This window comes from Panthera leo, chromosome D2 (genome assembly GCF_018350215.1).
Source record: "Panthera leo isolate Ple1 chromosome D2, P.leo_Ple1_pat1.1, whole genome shotgun sequence".
Classification (NCBI taxonomy): Eukaryota; Metazoa; Chordata; class Mammalia; order Carnivora; family Felidae; genus Panthera; species Panthera leo.
In genome coordinates, this window is record NC_056689.1 from 39,758,807 (window position 1) to 39,774,540 (window position 15,734).

Sequence of the window (15,734 nt, forward strand, 5' to 3'; positions counted from 1 at the left end):
CCTTTTTACTCGAGTAATACTGTTGCCTTAAAATCTCCTTTACAAATTATTTTAACGTTTTTGTTTATTTTTGAGAGAGAGAGAGAGAAAGAGCAGGGGAGGCACAGAGAGAGAGAGGGAGACACAGAATCTGAAGCAGGCTCCAGGCTCTCAGCTGTCAGTGCAGAGTCGGACACGGGGCTCAAACTCATCAACCATGAGATCACGACCTGACCAAAGTCGGCACTTAACCGACTGAGCCACCCAGGTGCCCCAGAATCTTCTTTGCTTGCTGTTTATGTAGTTAGAACAGTGTTCTTGTGGTTAATGTTTCCATGATATCTTTTTCTTATTTGCCTGTTTTAGGTTTTAAAAGTATTATCTCTCTCACAAACACAGACACAGAGCTTTCCATTTGCTTTTCTCAGTTATATATCTTAATTTACTGCACTTAACTTTCATCAGTAATTTTCTTTATGATCTGTGGGTTTTGTGTCCTGCTTAGAAAGACTTTACTTGCAGTTTGTAAATTTAGTCACTCATTTTGTTCAAAGATTTGTATGGTTGTGTACTTTGTGCTTAAGTTTTTGTCCCACTTGAAATATTTTTCTCTGTAAGGACTGAGGTAGTAATGTAAAGCTTTGTAGGGTGGGAAGGCTATTGACCAGTGGATTCTGATGTATAGTAAGCATTTAGAATAATGTTAGCTGAATCTAACATAACTTATGCATTAATTTCTTGTAGTTAGCACACAACAACCCTATAAAGCTATTCTTTTATCCATTTCTTTGAGGAGAGAGTTGAATGTTAGGAAGGTGAAACAAACTTTCCAGAGTCATACACCTAAACATTGTCTATTTATTGTAAAATTTCTTTAAAACATCTTATATCCATTTTTATTTCTGATTTCTATTTCTTATGTTATATATATTTATTTACTGTATTTTTCCGTATGGAAAACATTTTCTTTTGTTTTGTCTATCCTTAATTTTAGAAGACATGTATATTCCTTTATGTTGGTCAAAAACCTATACCACCCTTTCAACTATTTTTTAACATTTATTTATTTTTGAGAGAGAGAGAGAGCTTAGGAGTTCACATGAATTGGGGAGGGGCAAAGAGAGGGGGGCAGAGGATCTGAAGTAGGCTCTGTGCTGATAGTAGTGAGTCCATTGCGGGGCTGGAACCCACCAACCATGAGATCATGACCTGAGCCAAAGTCAGATGCTTAACTGACTGAGATACCTGGGTGACCCCCAATTCAACCATTTAAAAAAATTTTTTTTAAATATTTATTTAATTTTGAGAGACAGAGGGACACAGAACGTGAGTCAGGGAGAGACAGAGAGAAAGGGAGACACAGAATCCAAATCAGGCTCCAGGCTCTGAGCTGTCAGAACAGAGCCTGATGCGGGGCCCGAACCCACGAACAGTGAGATCATGACCTGAGCCGAAGTCGGACTCTCAACCGACTAAGCCACCCAGGTGCCCCCCAATTCAACCATTTCTGAGTGTGCAGTACAATAGTGTTAACCATAGGCACATTGTTGTATAACAGATCTCAAGAACCTTTTCATTTTGCAAAACCCAAACTCTATATCCATTGAACAACTTCCTTTTCCCCCCTAGTCCTCAGAAGACATATATTCTTAAAAGTTTCCAAAGTATATTGTACTTATATTTTTAATTATTTACATCAAGAGTATCTTTGAAGTTACCCAGTTGAAGTTTGAAACCTAGGACACATTTTCTCCCTTTTCCTAACTTCAAGTGTTTCTTAAGAGAATCTGAAGTTTATTTCCATACAATTATACATAATTGCTTTTGACCTATGTATTTTTAAAGAAGAATGTTTAGGCCAATTTTTCAGCTTTCTAACCACATTTGTAAGACTTAGAATTACCTCACTTTTAAGTGGCTTGAGCTCACTTCAAAATCATTTCTGTGACTTTTCTGTGACTTATCTCATTATTTCAATCTTTCTTTGATGATTAGAATATGTATTCAAGAATTTCTTTCTTTTAGGCTGTGGGAATACCTGCTATGGTTTTTGAGTCCTTGACTATGTAAGACTATTTCTTATTGTTCTAATAATTCCCAATGACACATTAAGAGTTGCTTTTTATAGCAAATTAAGAGTTTGAAGGAGTTTTCAACTATGATTTCAGGTATAATATTACTTATTTTTATAGTTAAAAAAATCTTTTTAGTGTTTATTTTTGAGGGAGAGAGACAGATCATAAGCAGGGAGGGGCAGAGAGAGACACACACACAGAATCCAAAGTAGGCTCCAGGCTCTGAGCTGTCAGCACAGAGCCTGATGTGGGGCTTGAACTCATGAGCCATGAGATCACCACCTGAGCCGAAGTCGGACGCTTAACTGACTGAGCCACCCAGGCATCCCTAGTTTTTATTTCTTTTTTAATTTTCCTTCTTTATCATATTAATCATTAACGTTTAGGTCTGCTGGACCCAGTCATCATGTACAGATATAAAACCATATATATTTATAAACAAAGATGTAGTTATAACCATAGGTATAGCTATTGGTTACTTTGTTTCTGGTTGCCATTTTATCTGGCTATGTATTTGCATAAAGATATGCGTGGCTTGAGTATGGTTGACCAGTGGACTTCAAACAGTTTTGATTGCACATATTTATCAGTAAAAGTCTAAGCAGGTATCTCAAAAAATCATGTATTTGTTTAACAGTTGTATATATACAGTACTATTAATCCACATATTAAATGACAAAGTTCAAATTATTTCCAAACATTTTAGAAACAATTATAAAAAATTTTAAAAAAAGAAGCAGTTATAAACACATGAGATTTTCTTTCTGGCACCACAGTTGATGTCTGTATCTTTTTTTTTTTTTTTTTTTTTTTTGGTTGTCCGTTAGGCTGTAAGCAAGGATCACGTCTTATCACCACTGCATCCCCCCTGCCTTCCACAGTGCCTGGAACCTTTTGATGCTCAGGAAATGTTATAGAATAATCTAATCTTTTGGACTAATAATGGCTCATACATATGTTAAGTTTACAGATGTTGAGGCAGTTACCTGGAGAGAGAAATTTGTTTGCGAAAGTCACACTGCCTTCATTCTAGACCTGTAAATCTGTCTTGCACTCCAAAGCTGTTCAAAATGGCGGTGCAAAGGCCAAATTCCACGGCTTCCTTGTGGGCCTGTCATAGGAATTGAACGGTGAAGGGGAAAAAGGAGGATACATTTCATTTTGATATCCCCAAACAAATTTAATCAGCTTAAATTTATGTTTTTTTGTTCACACAAATACAATGATAAACACAAAAAAACCAAACCAAGATACGGTTTAAAAGTCATATCCTGGCACAATGCTGTCTTATTTATAAGGTACCTATTATCTCTAAGTAGATTTATATATGTGCATGGCACTCATATTTCCTTTTGTCTTCTGGCAGCAAATAGACCTCTCAATGTGAGCATAGTTAGTATATACCCACACAGTATAGAAGGACACGTGTACATTTTTTATTAAAATAATGAATAAATTATATAAAATACTTTTATAGGCATTAAATACATATGATTAGTTTTAATATTATTAATAATTGATATTTTTAGCTTTTATCCTAGAAATACCATGGGGATTATAAAGCCCCACTGCCTGGGATAAAGAGTTGAGACAGGACAATCTATTTCCAGAGAAAATATTAGGTGCCTTATCTATCTTGCAGCAAAGCATGGCTATGATAAATGCGATCAGTTTTGATACTGAAAAGTTATTGAAGTATCCACGAGATGGCTGATCCAGAGTCTAGGATGATTTATTCACTGGCACATGGCCAATGTGGCCACTAAGTCTTATTTTACAACACTAATTGGCTACGTTGATTGCAACCATTAAAATTAGCATGCTTTTTGAAAAACCAACTTTCTACTTTGTGTCTTTATTAGAACACAAGTCACAGACAGCCTTTTAAGACAACAGTCAGCCTGATGCCATACTGTATGGGTTATCAAAAGAATAATCCAAACATAGCTAATACTGTTCAACTTTTCCTAATTACTTCAGAATGAATCACCTTGCTTTTATATGCATAACTCATAAATGCAGTTATGGGGTAACAAGATTGCTTCTCACAAAATACATATGAAAGCCACTCTGCTTAGCGTTGTCTTCCCTATAGTTTCGGGAGATAAATATCTTCGGATCGCTGCATAGCTCAACAATTAATAGATGACTAAGTCCTATAGAAAACCTGAAAGATAGTTTGATGACTCCCCACCTAGATCTCTCAGTCGTCAACATTATGCCACATTCTCTCTCTTTCTCGTATATACATACATATATGATTTATATTTATATGCACACTATAATTATATACTGTATAACATAATACTTTATATATAATAGAAATATATATGCATTCATATACTTTGTATATATGCCTACATCACGCTGAAATTGTTCAGCAAAAAGCAACTGTTGCGTACCTTATATTATTACATATAATACGTATAATCCCATTTACTTTATATAATATATAATGTATATATTAATAAATATTACTATTTTTTCATGATATTTAATTTTTGGAAGTTTCTAGAGTGTTGTAGCATACCGCACATTTTGCATTTGTATGTTTATTTGTGATTCGATATGAGTAAAACATGTTTTGCAAATGTTATATATTTCTTCTTGCCACATGTAAGGAGATAATATTGGATTGTTCTACAATCAGTGATGCTAAGTCGAATCACTTTGCTGACTTGGTGACCTGTAGAACTCTCTGTTATAAGAGTGCATTTTCCATTTTATAACTAATAAATACTCTATGCCTTTGAGACTTTATGAATATCTGGCTTATAAAATTGCTTATCCACTGGTTTTGGTATCAACTGGTCCTTTTTTGAAAGCATTTTTGTAAAGTAAAAAATTAAAATATTTATCCACGCATTCATTCCACAGATTCTCACTGAATGTCTTCCAACTGTGAGACTTTGTGTTGACTGATGATATCTTGAACAACAAGAGTGACATACCCCTCACTCAAGAAACATAAAGTCCAGGGGCGCCTGGGTGGCTCAGTCGGTTGAGCGTCCGACTTCGGCTCAGGTCACGATCTCGCGGTCCGTGAGTTCGAGCCCCGCGTCAGGCTCTGGGCTGACGGCTCAGAGCCTGGAGCCTGCTTCCGATTCTGTGTCTCCCTCTCTCTCTGCCCCTCCCCCGTTCATGCTCTGTCTCTCTCTGTCCCAAAAATAAATAAACGTTAAAATTTTTAAAAAAAAAAAAAAGAAACATAAAGTCCAGTGGATAAACAACTATAAACAATTAGACGCAGAATTTGGTAATTTTTAATAGATTTTAGTAAGAGCCAGAAAACAAATAAACATAATACTGTGAAAATAATAATGTGTGTGTATAGTTTAGACAGAGTGGCTAGAGAAATTTTCTTATAGAAGTGACATTTAAAATTTTTAAAGTTTATTTATTTATTTTGAGAGAGAGAGCACCAGAAGGGGAAGGGCAGAGAAAGAGAGAGAAAGACAGAGAGAGAGAGAGAGAGAGAGAGAGAGAGAGAGAGAGAATCCCAAGCAGGCTCTGCACAATCGGCTCAGAGCCCAATGAGGGGCTTGAACTCATGAACTGTGAGATCATGACCTGAGCCAAATAGAGGTGACACTTAAACAGACCCTAAACATATATGGAACAAGCTGTGTGGGGCATGGAAATTTAAGTGCTTGGGAAGAAGATTAAGATAAAAATTAGAACAACTGAAATAATTTTTAAGGTCATTCTGCCTGTAATATTGAGAATCAATTTTGAGAGTGCAATATTAAATGCCAAAAGACTTGTTAGAAAGTTACTAAATTAATCCAGATGGGGAATAAGGTGAGGGCTAGTGAAGGTGAGGAAAGATCAAAAGAGATATAACTGACCCAACAGTATTAGCTAAATGTAATATTACATCCTTGTTCTATGAAGATGTTTATATAAATGGCATGGCTTAAAGTGATAAATATTGTAAGCATTTGTTTCTAAAAAATAAAGCAGCTTTTATTTAGTTTCAGTAAATTTGGTAGTAACATGACTTTTATTTTGGTTTGAGGGAAGCAAGGCAGCCTGTGCAAGTCTGTGTGTGTGTGTGTGTGTGTGTGTGAGTGAGTGTTGCATGCACACACGTTATATGTTTGTGTTTGTGTGTTTGAGGGGTAGAAGAAAATATTGGGTAAATGGCTGTGGGTCCACGTATATGAGATTATTGGTAGATAACATATGCAAGTTTAAGGTATACATTGTGAAAATTAGATACAGGTATAGATTGCAAAAAGATTACCACAATAAGGTTTTTTAACACTTCCATCCCCGCACATAATGACAATTTTTTGAGTGTGTATAATACATTGTATATAATATATTTAGCAGACATCACTATGTGTAAAGAACATGTGAGATAGATTGATAGATGGATCTATTTATAGCACATCCTCATTATTCATCACTCCGTTGAGGGACATTTAGGTTGTTTCCATGTCTTGGCTGTTGTAAATAATGCTGCAGTGAACATGAAGGTCCAGATCTCCTTCGGATGTATACCCAGAACTGGAATTGCTGGATCATATGGTTGTCCTATTTTTAACTTTTTGAGGAACTTCCATACTGTTTTCCATAGGCTGCACCAATTTACATCCTCACCAACAGTGCACAAGGGTTCCGTTACTCCAGGTCCTCGTCCACACTCATCGTTTCTTGTCTTTGTGATAAGAGCTATTTTAACAGGTATGAGGTGATATCTCATTGTGGTATGGATTTGCATTTGATTGATTATTAGTGATGTTGAGCGTCTTTCATGTACCTGCTGGTTATTGGTATGTCTTCCTTGGCGAAATGTCTATTTCAAGCCCTTTGCCCTTTTTTGAATCAGATTGTTCATTTTTCTTTTCTTTTCTTTTTTTTTTCTATTAGTTGTATGAGTTCCTTATACACTTTGGAGGCTAAACCCTTATGAAATCTATGAAGCAGAAATATTTTCTCCCATTCTCTGGGTTGCCCTTTTATTTTGCTGATTGTTTATTCTGCAGTGCAAACGCTTTTTAGTTGGATGCAGTCCCACCTGTTTATTTTTGCTTTTGTTGCTTGTGCATATGGTGTCAAGGAGGGCTTGAGAAATTCTTACGTGGAATTTTATATTGATAAACATTCTAAAATACATACATCTGAATCTTATTGCCTTTTAAAAATTTTAAGTTTGCTTATTTATTTTGAGAGAGGGACAGAGAGAGAAAGCTGGGGAGGAGCAGAGAGAGGGAGAGAGAGAATCTTAAGCAGTCTCCATGCCCAGCACAAAGCCCAACAAAGGGTTTGAACTGCCAACCGTGAGATCATGACCTAAGCCAAAATCAAGACTCGGATGCTCAGCTGACTGAGCCATCCAAACATCCCAGGAATCTTATTACCTTTTATTCCGTTTTTCACAGTAGACATTTGGAAAAATAATTCATGCCCTGGTCGTATATTTTCCAAGCTCAAAATAAAATAAAATAAAATAAATAAAATAAAAAGCCAAGCTATGGGTATTTTAAAGAAATCAAGTATAACTCTGGACTAGCTTCAATTCACATAGTTTCTTTTCTGTTCATAATTTGCCTAAATTCCAACCTTTGGCACTAGGTCCCAAATTTATCCCTGTTTTTTTTTTTTTTTAATCAATTGATTTGTCTGGGACATGCCCTCTAAATCATCTGCCACACAGGAAGGACACTTTGACCCAGTACTCAGCCCTGGCACTTTGAGCCCCAGTTTCTGGCTCGGAGTCATCTTAGGATGCCATCCCTGGCCCAGAATTCAAATAGGTTAATAATACACACTTGATTGCTAAAACTTCAAAAGACAAGCCTAATATCTCAGACTTGTCATAATAGATACAGAAATAAGTTAATAAAAGCTCATAATGTCACTAACAAGGTAGCCATTTTCAGGTTCCAGGGAGTTCCATTTGTTTGTGGTTTGTTTTTGTTCTTGTTGTTGTTTTTTAGGGACTGCCTTCAGAGTCTCAATCTTGGTTTTTTGTTTTTTTGTTGTTGTTTTTTTAATGCCCTCAAATATTGGTACATCTCTACCTTTGCACAACAGATTCAATATTCACCTTCTGTGACAATTATTCAACATCAGATTAGGGAAATAATGGGTAAGTTAGAAATTGCTGTTTAAGCTTAAAAAAGAGTAGTTACAAATGCATAAAATATTTTCTCCCGTGACCTATAAGCTTACACTGAGGGTTATTTAAAAAAAAAGTCTATTCCAAGATCCAAATATCTAAGTGATCTTTCTGGGCAAGAAACACTGTTTCACTTCGTCCAACTTCATCGGCCAGGTATGGCCCCTCCTGCCCTCAGCCAGGCCCACTGTTCTCCTGGGAGAGCTGCTGAGAATCAACAGTGCTGCTACGGAGGCCTGCTACTCCTCCTTAAATATGCAAAGCTCCAGTAGAACGTGCTGTACTTTCCGGAAAAAAACTTGTAATACATGTAATAAGACTATTTTGTGACTGTCAGATAAAGTGTATGGCAAATACACCTGCTTTTCCTATAGTCTGGCATCACAAGAGAGGAAGTGTTAGGTGTAAATATGTGGAAATAAGGTCTAAACTCTGAGAGATCTGTGCTCAGGAGATGGGATTCAAGCTGTGATTTTCTGGATTGGAAAATATTACTTCTTTCCGCTTTAGAACGCTTTGGACTTGTATCTCTCAGGGTTTTCTTTCTCTTAATGTATTCTTGGCACAAAAGCAGCCCCGGAGCAGTAGACATAAGAGCAGAGTCAGAGTGAAGATTTGATTCTTGGAAAGAACAGCTTTTATAAGCATGTGCTATTCCTCTATTTGGCATTCTATTTGCACCACAGAATAAGGACGGGGTGATTTTGTTTTTGGAGTTCCAAGGCACCTGCATCCCAGGAGCTCTGCCAATATGCTTTGTGACGTTTTGAAAAATTCTTAGTGTTATTTTTTTTTTTCTATAAATAGGGAGAAATTATCATTCCTGAATTTAGGTCATGTCAACATGTCAGAGAAGCATGGAAAGTTCAGCTCTGGCTCACAGCAGAATTACCAAGTTGGTGAAGTGTGTCTTTTGAAATGTAACCTTCTCCATGTAGGCTTTCAGAACTGACCTTTGGTGCTGGGCTGAGGGAAGTTCATTGTCCTTGGCCACTCATTCCTCATTTCTCGCTTCCTCTTAGCTAGACCCTGGAATCTTCAATTTAAAAAAAAAAAAATCCTCTAAAAAGATTAGAGTAAGCTTGGGGGTACTATTAAGAAATAGATGTGAATAAGGTGATGGATGCTCTCTCATACACATGGGGAGACTGAAACTCCCTCCTGCGAACTGTTGTTCTTGGTGTTGCTGACCCCATCATGAGGGAGGGATTTGGGGCACCATGAGGTGTGGGCGGAGTGGAGGGCTGAGGAGCTAAATGCTCGGAACATGCCATTGTGCTTCTAGTTTAAAGAATATGTAAAGCTCAAGCCAGGCCTCTTACATAGTAAAATCTCAGTGCTTATCAACTGCTATACTTTTATAATTATCATCTTTCTGAAGGGAGTGGAAGATGTAAAAGAAGGACTTGGGGTTCAAACTGGAGCTTTAAGAGATGAGAAAGGGAAGAGGAATCCTCTTTCCCTGAGCCTCCTCCTTAGGTCAGAGAATTCTGTTCTACAGGATTCACATGCATGGTCAAATCAGTCCTCCACGGTCCTGTGAGAGATGCAAAATTTCATATAAGCAACACCAGTCCACAAATATGGGAACTGATAGAGGTTAACATAGAGCCATGTCCTCATGTTCCAACAGAGGAAGAGTCCAGATTATAACCCTGTTCTTTTTTATTCCAGATTTCATTGTCCCACTCCCTGTGCTGTCCCGATACGCTTTATGATTTTTTTAAATTTTTTTTAACCTTTTATTTATTTTTGAGACAGAGAGAGACAGAGCATGAACAGGGGAGGGGCAGAGAGAGAGGGAGACACAGAATCGGAAGCAGGCTCCAGGCTCTGAGCCATCAGCCCAGAGCCCGACGCGGGGCTCGAGGTCACGGACCGCGAGATCGTGACCTGAGCTGAAGTCGGACGCCCAACCGACTGAGCCACCCAGGCGCCCCTGTCCTGATACGCTTTAAATCGCACCCAAAATCAATAGAATGCACCGCTGTCTACCAGCGAGTGATTAGTCTTAGAGTCACCTTCCAGTGTGTTTTAGAACATGGCAATCAAACGTACATCTGAGGGATGATTTTGAGCCAACAGGTACTATTGCTACCTGCTGGCTGAATGGCAAGCTCATCAGCTTTTATAATGTCTGGATCAGAACAAACCTGTTTTTATCCACTGAGATGTGCTGATAACTCCCCATCCTCGGCTCCCAATTTAAGACCTTGATTACAAGAACACAACATGAAGTCCTACTCCAAAGGCTTGCTTTATAGACCAGAGGCCCCACTTGCTCTTCAGTGTAAAAATTTTTAAGGCCTTTGTCCTTATTAGACTTCTATCCTCTGGAATAGGTTTTCCAAATTTGTGTGTCATGTACTTATTTAAAAATTTACTGTGTGTGCTCTCAGTAAGTGCTGGCCCTTACTAATCTTTTGTGCAAATTAGAAAGAGATGCCTTTTCTTGACTTTACTTCTGTGTCAGAAATTTGTCACAGTGTGATGGTCTTGATAGGACAATCCACTTTTCTGTTATCTGCTTACTGAAGCAAAGATACTAATCTCCCTTGTCGATAATATAAATGCATTGTTTTTGTGCAGTGACCAACCTAAACTATCGGAAAGGCTGGTTCCCAATAGTCAGCAATAATTTAATGAGTGTCTTTGTGCTGTGATAATTTTAGTAAATAAAAGGAGACCATCCTTCACGTCTGAAGCATCCTTCACGGAGCTTAGATTTTGTGGAAATTGTAAATAATAATACAAAATATAAATGAGGAAAATACATATTAAATTATGATAAATGCTAAGAAGGAAAAGTAAAGCAATAAAGTCAAATGTAAGACATGAGTTTTTAGAATTTACATGTATTGTGTATGAATATATCATGCTCATCATGAATGGGACACAAAAATCAAAGTAAAAAGATTAGGTGAAAATAAACACCAATGGCAGTTCCAATATAATTCCCAGTGGATGAGTTCACATCTCTATTTGTGAACCATAGTTGAATAGCAGCACCACCCCATAGAACTTTCTGTGATGTTGGAAATTTCATTCTGGGCTGTCCACAGATTGAGTCTTTAATATGTGTCTAGTGAGAGTGAGGAACTAAATTTTCGATTTTCTTTAAAATGCAAATAGCCGTAATGGCTGATGCCTGTTAGTGTCGCTCCAGAGAAAGCAAAGTTTTGCTAAGGATAGAGAATCTGAGGCAACTTTGCCCTTGCCCTATAATATATATTTTACTTCCAGACCCTAAACTTTAGCCCAGTTTGATCTGAAATAATGACATGCTTTCTTCATTCAGTCTCTAACTTGCTTCTTCCTGAATTCCAGGATGCTTAATGAACTCTGCCTCCCCCTGCTCAGTACACCCCGCCCCTGCTGGGATGTGATCTTGTCCCTGGCTCCAACCATGTGACCTGATCTAGTCACTGGCTTTAGATACTGCCACCCTCGCTACCTCTCTGTCAACTCCCCGAGGTTGTCTTCAGCCCTCTTTGTTAGGACAATGCTGTCCCCACGATCAAATCTTCAGAAATCAAGTCTGTGATATTTAGGGTATTAGTCCTGGGATGTTGGCTGTGTTGTGAACTTGTGCTTCTCCAAACACTCCCTGGATCTTAACTAAAGAAGCAGTCTTATCTTCTGGCCTCATCTTAAACTATCGTTTGAGGCCAATGTGTTCTATTAAACGGCTGCATGAACCCTTCCTAAGAGAGTGCTTCTGTGTTTAATATTAGATTAAGTAAAGTATCTGGATCTCTGCTAGCATCTCCAGAAAAGAGGGGCATTAAATACATAAAAAATGCTTAAGAGTTTCTTGAAGGAAAGGTGGTGTGGAAACAGTAGGTGGTCTGGAAACAGTTGTACCAAGTTTTACCAGTCTTCTGCCCCTCCAAGGGAAGCCTCACCAGATGGACATCTAGATTGGAGGCGGTCATCAAAAGCATCTCAATAAGAGGTGAATGGTAAATAGCTCCAAGTAAGCAGCATTGTTCTCCAAAGTTCTGTCACACTTGGACAAACAGCTCTATATCAGGAGGTGTTTCATTCATAGTACGTGGCCACACACACACATTTCCATCCAGTCATCCAGGAACCCCACACACAGCACGCAAGACCCAAAGTCCTGAATCCAGCTGGGACTTGCCCACCTAAAGAGCGGGTGTGGCACCAAAGCTAAAGCTCAGGAATTTCTTTCCCAGCCATTTATACAAACCTAGCAAGACTGATGGGAAACAAAAATGAAGTCTCAGCAGAAACATTAAAAATTAATCTTGAACAAAAAAGAGTTACAGTGGGAAGAGTCATGTACAAAACAAGGGTTAAAAAAAGGAAATTTGTAAACAAATGAAAAAAAAAACCATGGTATTATAAAGCAGAGTAAAATAATACTGAGGAAACGAAAGGTGTGAATTACATAAGAAGAGAAACAAACTAATTAAAAAACAACACAGAGAATAGAATTGATGAATACATAAAAGAATTAGTTCTTTAAATAAATCAATACAATAGAGAAACATTTAATTAAAAAATATTGAGAATGAGAAAGTTATTGTAATTCACAAGAGGATATTATATAAACTTCTATGATAATTATGTTTTAATTTCTTGGTAAAATGAACAGCCTTGAAAGGACATAAAAATAGCTATCACTGACTAAAAAAAGAATGGAAGCTAATAGATACCAAACTATCAAATAAATTGAAAAAAAAAAAAGGATTAGAAATATTTATAAAAGTTTGGCCCAAGGTAGTTTTTTTTTTTTAATATATGAAATTTATTGTCAAATTGGTTTCCATACAACACCCAGTGCTCATCCCAAAAGGTGCCCTCCTCAATTCCCATCACCCACCCTCCCCTCCCTCCCACCCCCCATCAACCCTCAGTTTGTTCTCAGTTTTTAAGAGTCTCTTATGCTTTGGCTCTCTCCCACTCTAACCTCTTTTTTTTTTTTCCTTCCCCTCCCCCATGGGTTTCTTCTGTTAAGTTTCTCAGGATCCACATAAGAGTGAAACCATATGGTATCTGTCTTTCTCTGTATGGCTTATTTCACTTAGCATCACACTCTCCAGTTCCATCCACGTTGCTACAAAGGGCCATATTTCATTCTTTCTCATTGCCACGTAGTACTCCATTGTGTATATAAACCACAATTTCTTTATCCATTCATCAGTTGATGGACATTTAGGCTCTTTCCATAATTTGGCTATTGTTGAGAGTGCCGCTATAAACATTGGGGTACAAGTGCCCCTATGCATCAGTACTCCTGTATCCCTTGGATAAATTCCTAGCAGTGCTATTGCTGGGTCATAGGGTAGGTCTATTTTTAATTTTCTGAGGAACCTCCACACTGCTTTCCAGAGCGGCTGCACCAATTTGCATTTCCACCAACAGTGCAAGAGGGTTCCCGTTTCTCCACATCCTCTCCAGCATCTATAGTCTCCTGATTTGTTCATTTTGGCCACTCTGACTGGCGTGAGGTGATATCTGAGTGTGGTTTTGATTTGTATTTCCCTGATAAGGAGCAACGTTGAACATCTTTTCATGTGCCTGTTTGGCCCAAGGTAGTTTTAAACAAAGTTATTGTAACCTTCAGGTAGCAAATAATTCCCATGACGTTTCACAATTCCTGCATTTAAAAGTATTTTCATCTCCTGAAACCAATACTACACTATATGTTAACTGACTTGAATTTAAATAAAAATTTTAAGAAAGTATTTTCAGTCCCACCAGTTGTAGCTTTTCTGGGACTAGAAAGTGGCAGAAAGTCATGACCGGCTGCTCTGGCAGGGCCACCTGGGCCTTTGGGACCACCTAGATCACCATGTCAAAATAAAGACATAGAAGCCACTGTCAGGGTCTGGGAAACACAGATCATAGTTGAGGACCGACTGAATGTGAAGTGGACACATATTGTCTTGTTACTACTGCCAAAATTCTGAATAAAACAAAGGTGAACAGGACATATTTCAAAGAGTTTTGGACAGAAGCAAAATTAAATAGACATGAGAAACAGCATGACCCCCAAAATTATGTACGCCGGTTAAAAATGATGTAGCTGCTTTGAAATACATTGTCAAATACAAAATCCGACCTATTGAACCTAAAACAGAGAATTGATAACAATTTTAAGAAGGCAAGCAGCTGTAAGAAATTCTCTAAAGATATGCCTAAAATGATAAAACATGAGTTGTAATTGGGGAAATACAGTTTAAAAGTACATGTGAGCAATAATAAAGTAAGGTTTCCAAGATTAGTGTCTATGCCTTTACTATCGAACTCAGTGGCATAAAAGCAAGAACTGTTTTTGGATACTTCTGCAGATTCTGGGATGAGGAATCCCAACAAACAGCAAAGATGGATGGCCTGTCTACACTCCATGATGTCTGGGACTTCCACTGGGAAGACCTGAATGGCTCAAGGTCATTCACATGCCTAGGGCAGGCATCACCTGGAAGCTCCTTCACTTAACCTGCAGAGCAGAGGCTGGGCTAACTGAAGGACTAGACTCAGCTGGGACTGTCACTGATAGACCAATGTGTGGTCTCTCCATGTGGTTCAGGCTTCTCCCAATACGATGGTTGGGTTATGAGAGGGAGAGTACCAAAAGGAAACATTTTGAGAACCTTACAGAAACTACATGGCTTTTTAGGATGTAGCTCAGAAGTCACTTAGTATCTCATTTCTTTCAGACTCTGTTGATTGAAGCAGTGGTAAGTCCATCAAGATGCAAAGGGAGTGATGTATACTCCATTTCCCATTGAGACCTTTTCTAAACCTCCATAAAAACAGACCATATGGAATCCAGAGCTAGAAGCATTAAACAGGATAAAGTCGATTATTTTATTTACTAAGGAGTACCATTGACAATAAAGCTATAACTATCGAGAATCTCTACTTGCTAAAGAATTATATCAAAATACATAATGCAGAACACTTTCCCTCTCTAAGTTTACAAATTAAGTTTCAAAAATATAAAAGATTTAAATTCCATACAAATGAAGTTTAACTTGATATATTTAATTAAACGTTTACACACTAGGAAAAATGCACATTTTTCCCTGTGTCAATTGATAATTTCAAGATTAACATATGTTAGGCCACAAAGGAAATGTCAATAAAATCTTCAAAGCATAAATTGTCTGGGCCATTTTCTCTGCCTCTAAACTTCTGGTAATAAAACTAAAAATAAATAGAAAAAAATAAATGTTTCGCTAACACTGAAAAGCAATAACACAGCAATTAAAAAATCTTCTAAATATCATGTGTCAAAGAGGAAATCAAAACTGCAATTATAGGCTCTTTACTAATTAGAGAAAATGATAACAACACATAGCAAAATGTACGGGATACAGCTAGCCCTGAACTCAGAGGGAAAATAAGAATATGCTTATTTTATACACTTAATTCTTGTCCACTGCTGTTCTGGAAGGAAAGTTCCAATATTACTCTAATTCTGTCTATCTATCTATCTAATCTGTCATCTATCTATCATCTATCTATTCAGAGCCATTCTTTACTTCTTTTGTCTATGGGTTTTACAGCTGTCATGATAG